This window comes from Podarcis erhardii, assembly GCF_964252035.2.
Source record: "Podarcis erhardii genome assembly, chromosome: 12".
NCBI classification, from domain to species: Eukaryota; Metazoa; Chordata; class Lepidosauria; order Squamata; family Lacertidae; genus Podarcis; species Podarcis erhardii.
In genome coordinates this window covers 34,334,859-34,348,261 of record NC_138513.1, presented here as the reverse complement: position 1 = coordinate 34,348,261, position 13,403 = coordinate 34,334,859, and the positions used below count along the sequence as shown (strand labels likewise).

The 13,403-nt window shown below is 40.5% G+C and overlaps 1 protein-coding gene and 1 pseudogene across 3 annotated transcripts in view; one reads left to right on the top strand and one right to left on the bottom strand.

Moving 5' to 3' along the window:
• Positions 1 to 13,403, top strand: part of ZNF385D (zinc finger protein 385D) — a 583,216-nt gene that overhangs the window by 12,688 nt on the left and 557,125 nt on the right. The gene's annotated exons all lie outside the window — the stretch shown is intronic.
• On the bottom strand, positions 5,310 to 5,768 carry LOC309352961 (cytochrome c oxidase subunit 5B, mitochondrial pseudogene; annotated as a pseudogene). Its single transcript has one exon. The product of its transcript is annotated as a cytochrome c oxidase subunit 5B, mitochondrial pseudogene (transcript).

The window sequence follows — 13,403 nt, the reverse complement described above, 5'->3', positions numbered from 1 at the left end:
TTGGAGTTCATCATATGGACCTGATATTACTGATGAAATGCTACTAGCTAATGTGAACTTTAGGCTAATTTATGTGACATCCTTGTCTTCCTAGTAAATCCCATCAATGTTTTTGCAATGTCACACATGATGTCTCTGAAAACTGTCCAAAAGAATAGAATACCACCTTTTAAACCCAACTCTGAATTCCAAATTGCAGGCCTAAGACTGGTGACTCATTCATGCATGCGTTTATTCTCTCTCTCTTTCTCCAGTAAATGTACGGTAATAAGCTAAGCTGGTAGAGTGTCACAGCTGGATGCATAGACTTTGTTCTATAGTGAAGAGCCATTCCGGGGTGCAGAGAACCATGTTGTACTTGGAAGATTCTAAATTAAGGCCGTATGTGGAAAGAACACAAGTGTGTTGGGTGGGGAACAGTTGTAACATGTGGCAGTCTAGACTCTTGGTGGTTGTAAGTCACTTGACAAGTTTGTACAGCAACACGAAGAGGTCAGGACTGATTTAATTAATCACTGCACCTGGAAATCTGCAACATGACTTCTTGGCCTGGTCTTAATGCTATAATGAATGAAAAGCTGATTACCTATGACATTTCCCCTGAAAGGAAGTGTTGAAAACATATGGTATTTTGACTTTCAAGGTTTTAAGTTAATGTTGACTCAAAATGTCATCTGCAGGGCACATTATCAGCATTTGATTTAACATCAATATGAAATCTGGAAGGTGGCAATTTGATAAGATCTAGAACTATGTTGAAAATGTAAGTGTCCGTAAAAAACATGTCACCAGCAGAATCTAGTATCGGCTGAAGTCATTAGAATATGATTTACTGTTGCATCATAAAGGTTCTAGACACATAAAACATAGCTAAAAACATAACATAGCTACATTATACCATTTAAAAACATACAAAAACCCTATCAGTCATTAATACACACACACAAAACCAACTCCAATAACAGCAATAGCATACTCATAGTGTTGCAGACCTTGGTAACCTCTTGACTGGACTCGTGTAATGCACTTGATGTTGGCTCGGAATTTGCAGCTAGTACAGAATGCTGCATTTTGGCTGTGTTTTTAGATAGCATTTTCACAACGTAATTATTCTTATTGTTACTTCTTATTGTGAACCACCCTGGGATATATTGATGTCAAGGGCTGTATACAAAACTCTTAAACAAGTAAACATAACAAAATAAAGTGGCAAGTTACACACATCTTTCCTCTGTGTTGCATTTCTAGATAGAAATAGACATATTCTTCAAATTGTTCTTGTTTAGAGAGCTCAACACCCTAAAATAAACAAAAGGGTTAATATCAGTAAAAGTATTGCCTAATATCAACCAGCTACTCTGAAGCGTGACTGTAGGCATTCATAATATTTGTATAAGAGAGCTTAAGAATTAATTGCATGTAGATAGCAAACATGTGTCATAGCTAAATGAAAGGATACATATAGTACTAACTTATGTGTAATCATCTGTAACTTACTGGATCTATTTAGGATCACACTTGAGATAAGATGCGATAATGAATAGTGACTGGCAGTAATGCTACTCAGTTTTCATCTTTGAGCTGCTCACATGAGTATACTGAATGGAATTCTGATCAGTTCACAGAAAACTTAAAATTCTCCCCCTCCAATCAAAATAGTTTATCAACAAGATATCCATTCCTTCAATACTATTCCAGAAATCTGTAAAGTTCCAAGATCAAATTAATTAAATAGGTTGTTCCTGGAATTTTAAGTAAGCTAAAAGTGCATAGGGAGAAAATGAAAACCAGCTTGTATTTATAGAAATAAAACCCATTTTTCCTACAGATTAATTGTGGTATCTACAAATTCAGCTACATGAGTTTTTGGCACTGTTCTACGATAAACTGGTTGATCATGGTTTCGCTGTCTCAAAGGATATCTCTAAGATCAAGGATTTTTTTTTAAAAAAAAAACTGATGGTATAGACAAATACATAGAAATACATAAAACATAACAAGGGAGATAAAACTGGGTTTTATTAAAGAATAAAAGATCAAGGCACTTATACCCCAAAGGGGTATAGTTATACCCCAATGGGGTAAAATGCCCACGAAGGGGCATTTTTTAAAGCAGACTTTCAAACTACATATCAAATCAGAGGTGGAGCTGGATTGTGCCTACTGTCCCCACCTCCAAACACCATGTGTTGAGAAGGGTAGATTAGCATTATTTGAACTAAATAGATATATGGAAGCATTTCATTTAACCTGAGCCTGGAAAGCAAGATTTGCTTGAAAGCACCACTGGGACATATCCTTCTTAGCACTTTATTACCCAGCCCTCCTTGTTAAATATTTCTCATCTCCAGTCATAACAATCCCTGAAGTAAAACGGGCAACTACAGCCTGGGTTGGAGAAAGGTGAAAAAATTGTTTACTACAATGCACATAAACATAACAATGTACCATACAATATTCATGCATAACCAAGAGCCAGCAACCAGAAAAATTAGTTGTATAATAAACCAGTTATTTAATAAGATGTAATACATTACGAATACTACTGCAGTTTCTTTCCAGCCCTGCTTTTGTTTGAAGCACAGAACTTAATTTTTAACACAGGCTTACTGCTTTTCAAGGATCCAAACATTGGCAACCTTGGAGCATTTTGTTTTGCTACAGCACAATTCCTGTGCAGTATATTATTTCAGTGTCTGAATGATGAGCAGCAGTTTATTGCCACTTGGGTTAATTAAAGAAGTACAGTTTGATGCCCTCTTGCTAGCATCTCATGACAGTTGTCAAGACGGCATAATCTAAAGGCTTCGTACTCATCTTTAGGCAATGAATTATTGTCTGCTTGACAGCTTTTTAATTCCTTATGCCAATAACTGCTGTCTAGCAACTTAAGGGAATTGGATCATTGTTCAGCTGTAAATATTATATGCAATCAGGAATTTTGCCTGTTGGACAAAAGAATTCAAAATCCCTCTCCCTTCGTTTCTCCCTAATGGCTGTTATCTAGGTGATGAGCCACTTCCAGCTAATAAAATGTTCAATCTCCTCATTAGGTTCACACCATGGGACAAGAGGAAACAATGTTGTGTTCAGAAATGACATGGGAAAGGCATATTTTATATGAATGACACCCATTAAAGAATGAGATTTCCTATTACAGTTCTGTTACATTCAGGGTCAAACTGCACATTGCATTCTTCGTCTGTTTACCCTTGAGTGCAAGATTTTCATTCACAAATGATTAGGGTGTGAAGGAGGTACTAAATTGGATCGTGACCATGTCATGGAGGGTGGGAGAGTCCACATCTTTGACCCCTGCTGTGATCCCAATCTTGATTGAGGGCCCTGCAGCTGGTATTAGCATGGTGGGAGGGAGGGGAAGCTCCCATTTGCTCCAGTGAGGAGAACCCTAAAGAAGGGGTATTGCTGAAATTGTTTGAGATAGCAGACACCATTAGCTCATACTGAATTAGCCCATAATTTCCCACAATGTAATGAGGCAACCTGTGGTTTCCTAAATCAACAATGTCCTCCTTTTCCCTTTCAGAGTTTTCCCTTCCAACAATACTGTAGAGATCACTGGTTGGGAACCTGCAACCCTCCATATCTTGCAGACCTCCAAGTATCATCAGGGCAAATGGTCAGGAATGATGGGAGATGTGGTCCAGCAGATCTGGAGGGCCATAGGTTTCCCACTCCTGAGTTGGCATCCATCTGTCTCAGGAAACAATGGAGGAGTGCGCCTTTGGGGATGGAGTCAAACTGTTGGAAGGTTGCAGTACCGGCTGTGGCTATAGAGACCAATAGGGGAGAGACATATTTTGTATCAGCTGAAGCCAACATAGGCAGCCAATTGTGTTGCTGTAGATGCACCATGGCATTTTTTCTATCATTGCTCCTCCCAGCGGTTATTCCTCCTCTGGTCACTGCTATAGATGTTCAACCTGACTTTCTATCTCCAGGCACTGCAGTCATCTGCAAGGGATTCCCATCTCTGGTGTAGATCTAAAATAGGGAGATCTGCAGGTACAATTCTAACCAATGAAATACCACTGTTTCTGCTGCATCATGTACTATTTTATTTGAGTCAGCAGTGTGCTTTGTTGTCAGGACCTGTGCTTTATATATATTTTTCATTCTAACTGTAAAAATGTACCATGTATGTTATGAATATTATTGTTGGCAAAACCTGTTGGCACTTGTTTGTCAAATGCACTACTGATGCTTGAAGTAATGTTGAAGTTGTTTGCACTTCCTCTCTGGATTGTTCAGATAACACTATTGCTACTCTTTTCCTCTTAACAAAGATGCAAAGTCATTTGGCAGGAATTGTGCCTTGGTATAGTACACTGTTTGGATGGATTTTCTCAAGGCTGGACACTTGAACTAAAAATAGACAGTAGCATCTGTAATGACACACACTATGATAGCTGTTTCAGGTCGCTTACTGTAATAATCACTGTATCATGTTATGATAAATTATTAGCATATTTTTAAAATGCTGTTGAAGTGTTCACAGCCGGCTGATATCATATCCCACTGGATAATTGTTTGTTTTAGAGGGAACACATTAATTTGTGTAGTTTTCTTAGCTGCTACAAAGGGTCTTTTCTTTACTACATTATACCAACTTCTACAATCCAGATCAATAACTCTTCCTTTAGCATAGGAGTAATTCGTTTTCTTGTTGAAAGGAGAAATTATGTATATATAGTACCTATTCCTTAAGTAAGACTTGATCCACAATTTGCTGCTTATTTTAGTTAAGTATGTGCTGCTTTTGTTTAAGCCAGTCAACATCACTACATTAAAGTAACATGATCATCTTTGAAGGTCAAGAAAAACTTTTATTGATGGACTTCTGTTTTAAAATGTAAATCTGTGAATCAGTACAGCAAATTTCCATCAGCCGACCGGGATAAACTGCAGTGCATTAGTTGCTTATCAGGTGTACAGTTGACCTATGGACTCTGCTCTTTGACTGGAACCATCAATGGTATCGTGAAGATGGTATCTTCTCAGATGGCTCCAAGGTTTTGTCACCTTGTTTCAGGGTCTGGCAGGACATTGGTGAGTGTGCACCAGGGGAAGGGGGGTGGAATCTGCCTGGGGAGAGGGGGGCAGTGGTTTGTGGGTTCATAACATAAAGAAAAATATAATACAAAGTGGATCATTCTTTTATTTTTTTATGTGTCAAAGACTTTATTAGGTTTCAAGGAATGTGATACATCATGACGCAAACAGCTACATAGCTCAGCCCTGTATCCAGAAATCATAAATGGAGAGCTCAGCAAAGTTTTGAAGCCAAATCAGAGCAACTGGTAGCCGACCAACTTGTATTGGGCTCCACAGGAGGGGCAGCGCTGGGGATTTCCCTTGTGCAGCCAGAACCAGGTCACAGTGCTGTTGTCCTCTTCACAGATGCAGCCCACAAGCCTCTTGTCTGTAATTGAAGGGACTATGCTGGGTTCTTCCTTTGTCCCAGCATATTGTTTGGGTGGTAGCATGTTGTAAGGATCCAGCCCCTTCTCTAAAGCTTTCATGGTTTTCCTCTCCATTCCTGTAGCCTGTTCTTCATCACTGGGGATACTTCCGGCCCCCATGGAGTGGACGGCCCCCGTCAGCTGCAGCAGCCCCCGGCCCAGGGAACTCCAGCCCGTGCTTAGGCCTCGCAGGGCCCCGCACACCCGCAGTAACCTTGACACCATGGCAACACTCCATGGATCATTCTTTAAACAAGAAAGGGAGTCTTCAAGAGTGTTGGTCATAATGATCCACAACTTCTTTTAGCCCCTCACAGAAAAACATCAGAACTCCTTTATTTATAACACCATCGTATTTCTAGGGTTTCTGAATCTTGTAATATTTGGCAAAGCAGCATCATTGATCGAAGCAAGTAGCATTACTCTAAACTGCTTGCTGGCCCAGGAAAATGCAGATTCAGAAGTCTGGCATCCACTCTCAATAGGATCCCTTTAAATCTCCCTGAGTTCACTCTAAGCCTCTTGTTGACTAGCTGGATGTGTGGGTGTCTGTGTGCACTAAAATAAATAAATACGTTTAGCATTCTGGGGGAAGGGCAAGGCCCCCTCCCCCAACACCCATGTTTGTGATGGTGATGATAGAATACTGTAATAGAATCATAGAATTGTAGAGTTGGAAAGGACCCCGAGAGACATCAGGTCAAATTGTGCTGCAATGCATGGTTCTCAACTAATGAAACTGTGGTTTTTATTTTGCTGATAGCTGCTATATTTTTAGACCAGGGGTTTAACTGCTGAAAGCTGCCTCATATAATACATTTGTATTGGAAATTTGAGGTATACATTTTTATAAAGGTAAAAGGTAAAGGGGCCCCTGACCATTAGGTCCAGTCGTGGCCGACTCTGGGGTTGCGGCGCTCATCTCGTTTTATTAGCTGAGGGAGCTGGCATACAGCTTCCAGGTCATGTCCACCACGACTAAGCCGCTTCTGGCAAACCAGAGCAGCGCACGGAAACGCCATTTACCTTCCTGCTGGAGCGGTACCTGTTTATCTACTTGCACTTTGACGTGCTTTTGAACTGCTAGGTTGGCAGGAGCAGGGACCGAGCAATGGGAGCTCACCCCATCGCGGGGATTCGAACCGCTGACCTTCTGATCGGCAAGTCCTAGGCTCTGTGGTTTAATCCACAGCGCCACCTGCGTCCCTATACATTTTTATACAGATCAATAAATATCAGGACCAGAGCTGGCACCTGGGTTTCCTTGCAACACATTGTTCTACCATTAGATTATTTCTTTCCTGGTGAGCATCAATGCTGATGCAACTTCTGGTACAGGTACAAGCAGTTCCTTATAATTAGTTAGTTGTACTTAACTGGCAGAAAACCACCTGCACATTCTTAAAGGCCATCTTTTTAAATATTACTTCTCACAACTGAATCCAGGCAATAAAAAGAGGCCCTGGAAAAGAGTCAAATTTCACAGAAAGCCTTTAATGTACCCAAGTTCTTCACTTCTTTGGTACTGCTAGTCATGTCATGACCGCATCAGAAATCAGGGCGTTGACACCAGCTTTTTAATTTTTAAGCTAAATCAAGTTGTGCATATCAATACGTTCTTAATGCTCTCCTAGCTCTGTGTGGAGGGCAGGATCTGTGAATAAATTATGCCTTCTTGAGAACACTTTGAGAATTATTAACAAAATGCAAATCCCTCCTTTCTCACAACTTTGCTACGTATTTTCACCTCCTCACTGCATACTTTATGTCCTATACTTTATGGATCATCTTCAGTTCTCCAAGCTTTGACTTGTGCTTCTGTGTGTCCACACACACCAGGCTCTGCTTTCTGTAACACTAAAAGAATTCTATATGTGTGCCAGCATGTTTTAAGAATTGAAATTGCAATGAACATATTTCATGTTAGGTGATACGCTTGAATCCTAACATTGAAGACTTTCCATGCTAAGCGAGCTTGATGTTTTGAAGAACAGTTGAAGGCTATGCCTTTTTTTCCTTTTACATTTTCTCCCGACACAAAGCCTGCCTTTTGTGGTAGAAGCGATCTTGCTGCTGCTTGGCTCCAGTCCAAACCAGTGTTTTCCTCTTTTTATCCAAAGCTGGAAAGTGTTCTGGGTCTGGAGACATGCTAAATATCTCTTATTATTAAATGCTCACACTTCAGAGCTGCTGCTATCCTCGGGTGAAAGGGAAGCTAAGATCTAGATGCTATTAACTGGTATTGGTGGTGATTTGGGGTGGGAGAAAGAGAATAAACCTATGCATCAGTGTCATGTGAGTTAATACCTTTTTAAAAGCTCGTGAGATGCTGTGGTGGAATTAAATGCTTAACAGTAATTCAAAAACGGCTTACAAAAATACAAGAATGTGGATCAGTGAGTGTGGGTGAAATTATGCTCCTGGTGTATATGTGTGACACATGAGAGCACTTACCTGGAAATTTATTACCCAGCTCTGAGCAAACAAAGCATGACCTACATTTGACTAAAGTCAGCTGTCGCCTGTTAATCCTATGGGCTTCTTTTTATTAATGTCACAATTGCTAATGTGGTATAACATTGTCATTACTGAAGAACACAGCGGGATAAGCTGCAGCTGTTATTTCTCTTTCGATATCCACTAACTCATTAGCATCTGAATTTTGGGAAATACAATTAGTGGAGATTATGGAAGGCCGTTCACCTCCCTTTCTCTTTATATAAATTAATTTCCCCCTTAAATCTTGACAGTCTTCCATGTTCCATGTTCACTGAAATTTGACTTAAAATGAAACTTAAGAGTAGTATCTCTTAGGAAGAATAATGAAGCGTAAATATTACTACATTGTGGGGTTGATTATCCTCACCCCCAAGGCTATAAAGTGTCCTCTAAAGTTCATACAGAAAGAGTGGAGGAAGTGTTATCAGTCTGACTTCTGAGGTATCCATTAACTATTGCATTTTAATTAAGAAATTATATTTCTATCAAAGCATTATTTTTTTTGGGGGGGGACCCATGCATTTCATACATTTTTTCAATGTCTAGGGGAGGATATGGGAGAAAACAAGTGGTAAGAGCCATTTTTCCCAGCTCACTTGACCTGGTGGAAGGTGGAGGTACGTGTGACACTTTTCCTTTGACATTAGTTATTTTTTTCTGAAAACACCTTCCTTAATTATTTAAATAAATTATAAAATAAGTGTTGAAGGTTTCTGAAGAAAGCGAAAACATTCTAATAAAGCCATGATATTCTGGATAACAAAAGGATATTATGGATAAAGAAAAGAATACGTGTGAGCGTGATACTTAAAATTTAATTTACCTTTTGACCCCAGAACATACTTACTTGAAAGGTGCTATAAGCAGAGAAAGAAGAACGACTTTTATTAAGAAAGGTTGCTGCTGTCATAGTTTCTAACTATTGGAAGCAAAAAGTGCCAGTTAAGGAAGGAATGCTGCGTTTTGGCTGTTGGTCACATTTGGATGGGGGAAGGGTGACAAATGATAAATATGGTCAGGAGAAGAAAAGCATAATTTAAAAGCAACTGGAGTCAGGTCTGGCACCAGCATCCAGCAACTTGAGGTATCTGCTAGGTGCCACCAGTGCTAGCCCTTGATTTGGATTTTAGTTAAAAGTTTACCTGAAGGTGACAGCTAGTGGGCATTTTGGTTTCCCACAGTGCCCTGGAATGATGCTTCATCAGAGGCTTTGTGGGGAATTAAATGGTCAGCCATCGGTCCCTATACAGCAGGGGTCCTCAAACTGTCCCTCAGACACTGTTGGGAGCTGGACTAAAAAGGTGCCAGAAACATGCTCTTTTTCATGTATTTTTTGAATTATTATTAAAAAAACCTTGTTTCAAAATAATATCCTGAACAGACACACAACAGGCACTATCAGTAATAATATAAGTTACCTATACCTCACCTTTATACTTCATTTCTTCTGGGTTATTTGTGATGTTGTTGTTCCTCATGCATATGGCATTCTCTGCATTGAAGTTTATTTTCAAACTTGGGGAAGTCTGGGTGGAGAGCTTTATTTCAAAGATTAACCCACCACTATTTACATGGAGATTCCCTTGTATGATCAACTGTTGCGATTCAGACTTCTCTTCTTGCTAATTCTATTTACATATGTTGCCTGTGTTTCTGGTGCTTCCCTAACTTTTAAGGTTGCCAAGGCCGCCACATGGGACCCGCATGTGCGTTAAGGAGGCAACCGGCCGGCGAGGCGCTGCTCCCGTGAAGACGGAGCTGGCCTGAGGGTAAGGGAGGAGGGTAAGGGCTGGCATGAAGGGGTTCCTTCGCTGCTGTCCTGCCCTCTGGCAGCTTAAAGTGGCAGCGTGCCGATATCAAGCAGCCAGCAGCGGCAGTAGCAACAGCGTTACCAGGGCTTCGTTACACGTGCACGATTTTACCTCAGGACTCTTCCTGCCCAGCTGCTTCCGAGCCTTGAGCCTTGCGGGCGGGCGGGCCGGATCTGGCCTGTGGGCCGTAGTTTGAGGACCCCTGCTATACAGCTTGCTTTGGCTGGAATAACTGGTAACAAAGTATTGATGTTAACTATTCTTTATTTATAGAGCATTGATTCAGATTATGGTGCTTTGGAAATGAAATATATTTCTAAGTCACTTTGCATCATGTTTGAAAATTGTTGCTCTCCGCCTGCTGAGCTGAATACTAAGAAATTGCTTCTCAACTTGAGCTGAACATTATCTTTATTTCTATCTGTACAACTCTCATTTTTAACGTATTCTTTTTATTTTATGTATCTGAGGTTTATTATGACATATGTGTCTCTGTGTCATACATTATTGCTTTATTGGTTCTCAACTACATTTGAATCAGCTGTCACTGCCAGCCTGGGAGTTTTCATTCTGAATTTATCTCTGGAAAGTCTCTTATCTATGCCTAGTGCCTGTCTAATATTTTGAACAGCAGTTCTGAAGCTCAAGGGGAGAATAACATGCTGAAGCCCCTATTCAGACTGGATTCTATTAAATGCATACAGCACAAATTTTCCTTCTACCAGTTGGTGAGTTCCTATTTGAGACAATGGGGAATCAGTATAAACATTGAAATTTGTTTTATTTTGTTTAATTAAAATGGATGGGGAGCTAACTGACTAGGGAGGAAAAACTCAACCTGGCCTGCATCTCCCCTCACTTAAAAAGGTTATGCACTTTAGATGGCTGGACAAATTTTGTGCTTCACTCAGCCCCAGGACCTGCTCCCCCTGATAAAAAAAAACCTGTGTCCCACCCTAGTTCATTTTTTTTATTTCAAGAGTTGGCCATTCTAAAATCAGACAATGTGTTGAGATCATTTTTATGCAAATGTGTCTCAGGTCAGTTTACTGTTTTGGGACTGCTGATTCTGTTTGCCTATAAAGAAGTTTTTAAATAAAAAATATGAATCAGTTCTACCACCACACTTCGAATATTATTTTGTGTGGTTAACAGTACACATTGTATTAAGGCTCCCTTTGTTATACCATTAAAAAAAACCACCATTGCTGTATTATAACATTGATTTTAATTGTTCTTTAATAAGAACTCTGAAGTTAGTCAACTCCTAAACATTTTATGTGATATATTTACTTTATAATAACCAAGGGCTTGCCACAAGGAGGAGCTAAAGTATCAGACTGAATTATTCTTACAGATGAATCTGGACATACATTTTTCCAGTGGGAAGATCTGTTTACATAATATGTGAGTCCTTTGAACTAATCTCAGTGCAATGTGTGTGTATGTTTTCTTAAAAAATTGAGTATGCTTAGTGTACACAGAAAGTTTAATTTTGTTACGGTAAACTCAGGAGTATTATACAATTTTTATAGTAAGGAATATACTATATTCTGTGTTGGCATTCCCAGGTACATGGCAGGTAGTAAATGAGGAATCACATAATTGTTATGGAAAGAACTTGAAGAATACAATCCTAAATCAAGAAGCTAGTAACCAAAACAGAGGAATAGTAAAAGTCAGGTGGATTGTACCAGCTAAGCTTTTGTGGGGAGGTTCTGCCATGTTGGTCTTCATGCTAATTGGCAGGGCGCTGGTAAATTAGTATTTGCCCTGCTCCCTCAGAACCAAATCAAAGCTTTGCCCTGAGGTAATTTCAAGAGGATGAAAGTTTGTACTGTGTTTCAAATGGGTTTCCACCAATACTAGAATGGTTCAAAGGAGTGCTTTTTTTCTGGGGGGGACGCAGGTATACACATGCCCCTAGACATTTTGTGAATCTAAGTTTGGCCTCATTGAGGGGCAGTATTTCAATATGAATAGGAAAATGAGAGTACCCCTAAATGTTTTTTTTTAAGAAAAAAAGCACTGGTTCATGGAATGGCTTAACAAGCCCCATTCCTTAGACAAGGACTGGGCGATCCAAAATGACATGCATTGTAATGGTTCTAGGGGTTGCTCGTGCGTAAGTCGTCGCCACACCTGGCTGAGTTACCTGGGTGAACCCTATTCTGTCCGGACAGCCACTCACCCGTGGCTGTCTCAGTCGCTGGCAGAATCCGTCAGTGGGCGTTTCTTGAACTTCTTCCAGCAAAGAAGCTCTTTGACGCCTAGTCTCCGCCTACTCTCCCTGCGCGGAAGCCTTCTGCGCAGGGAGGGTGTGGGCAGCGGAGGACCCATGCTCTCCCTGCTGGTCTCTGGCGAGGAGTCATGGAGCCACCTCGCCGATTCCCCCATCTGCCCCCCTTCTCCACTGGTGCTACGCTGATTTCCTTCCCCAAAGGATGGGCTGCTTCTCTCCCTCCTGGGACGCTATCCGTAATCCCTCTGGAGCCCTCCCTCTCCCTCTGGCTCCGATGGCAGTTCCCTGACATGCATTTCCCTATTTTCACCAGAGAAATGTTAGAGGGTATGGTATTTTGTATGAAGTAAATAAGTAAAAAGGGAAACTAACTTTAAATGAGTAAAAACGAAAACTAACAAATGCCACAATAGGACAATTGTTGATATTGACATCATGCTTACAAACTGACAAGGAACTAGACTATTCAGGCAACATACATATTTCAGGGAGATAACCTGGCCTCATAGCTTCACTTGAAAATAAAGTAGTAACACAGGACTGTGCCATTTTCTAGTGAATCTTCTAGAAGTCTTTTAGTTTACAGCTTACCAGTAAGTTTCAGAACCTGGATTCCAATGGATTTGTGCTTATTGGTATTACTGTGAGAACTTCAAGAAAGAGGAATAATTCAGGAGGACAGAAGTTTCTGGTCTCTCCTGCATTTGCTTTTGACATTGGAGGAAGCAGACCTAACACAGACCATAAGTGAGCATCCCCTATCTTGCCAAGTGTAACAGATGGACAGACGGCAACAGGGCAACACTTCTGCCGTTTCTCTCTCTCCTGATTGCTCTATTGTGCAGTCAGAAACTCGAGGAATTTGCATATATGTTAAATCACAGCAAAATTACTCAAAGGTGTTGCCACTCAGAACTATTGTTCAACCATAACAATGCTCTGTTCTGTGGTATATATATAACTCTGCTTACAGCACCAACATTTCAGAATATGTCCATCTCAGCTGAACAGCCACAGTTAATACAGATCATCTTTTAATATTTCACAATAGGTAGCAGTTAGAGACCTGGCTCACACCTGGCTCCTTAATACTGCTGCTCTACGTTGGATTAAATTCCATTGAGTTCAATGAGGTTTAGTCCCAGGTATGCTTCCTTGGGTTTCCTTCTTTAGGGCAGTTTCCAAACCCCCAAACTTGAGATGACTACTTTAGGATTCTTTAGTAACAGATATGGACAGGGTTTCAAAGCTACACCCATATTAAAAACATATCTTCTGGCTATTGTTTTGGATGTGTCATGTTTCTTCATGATTCTGCACATATGTGCAGGTGTGTAGAGGAATATGGTGCTCACATTGGCCCTCCAG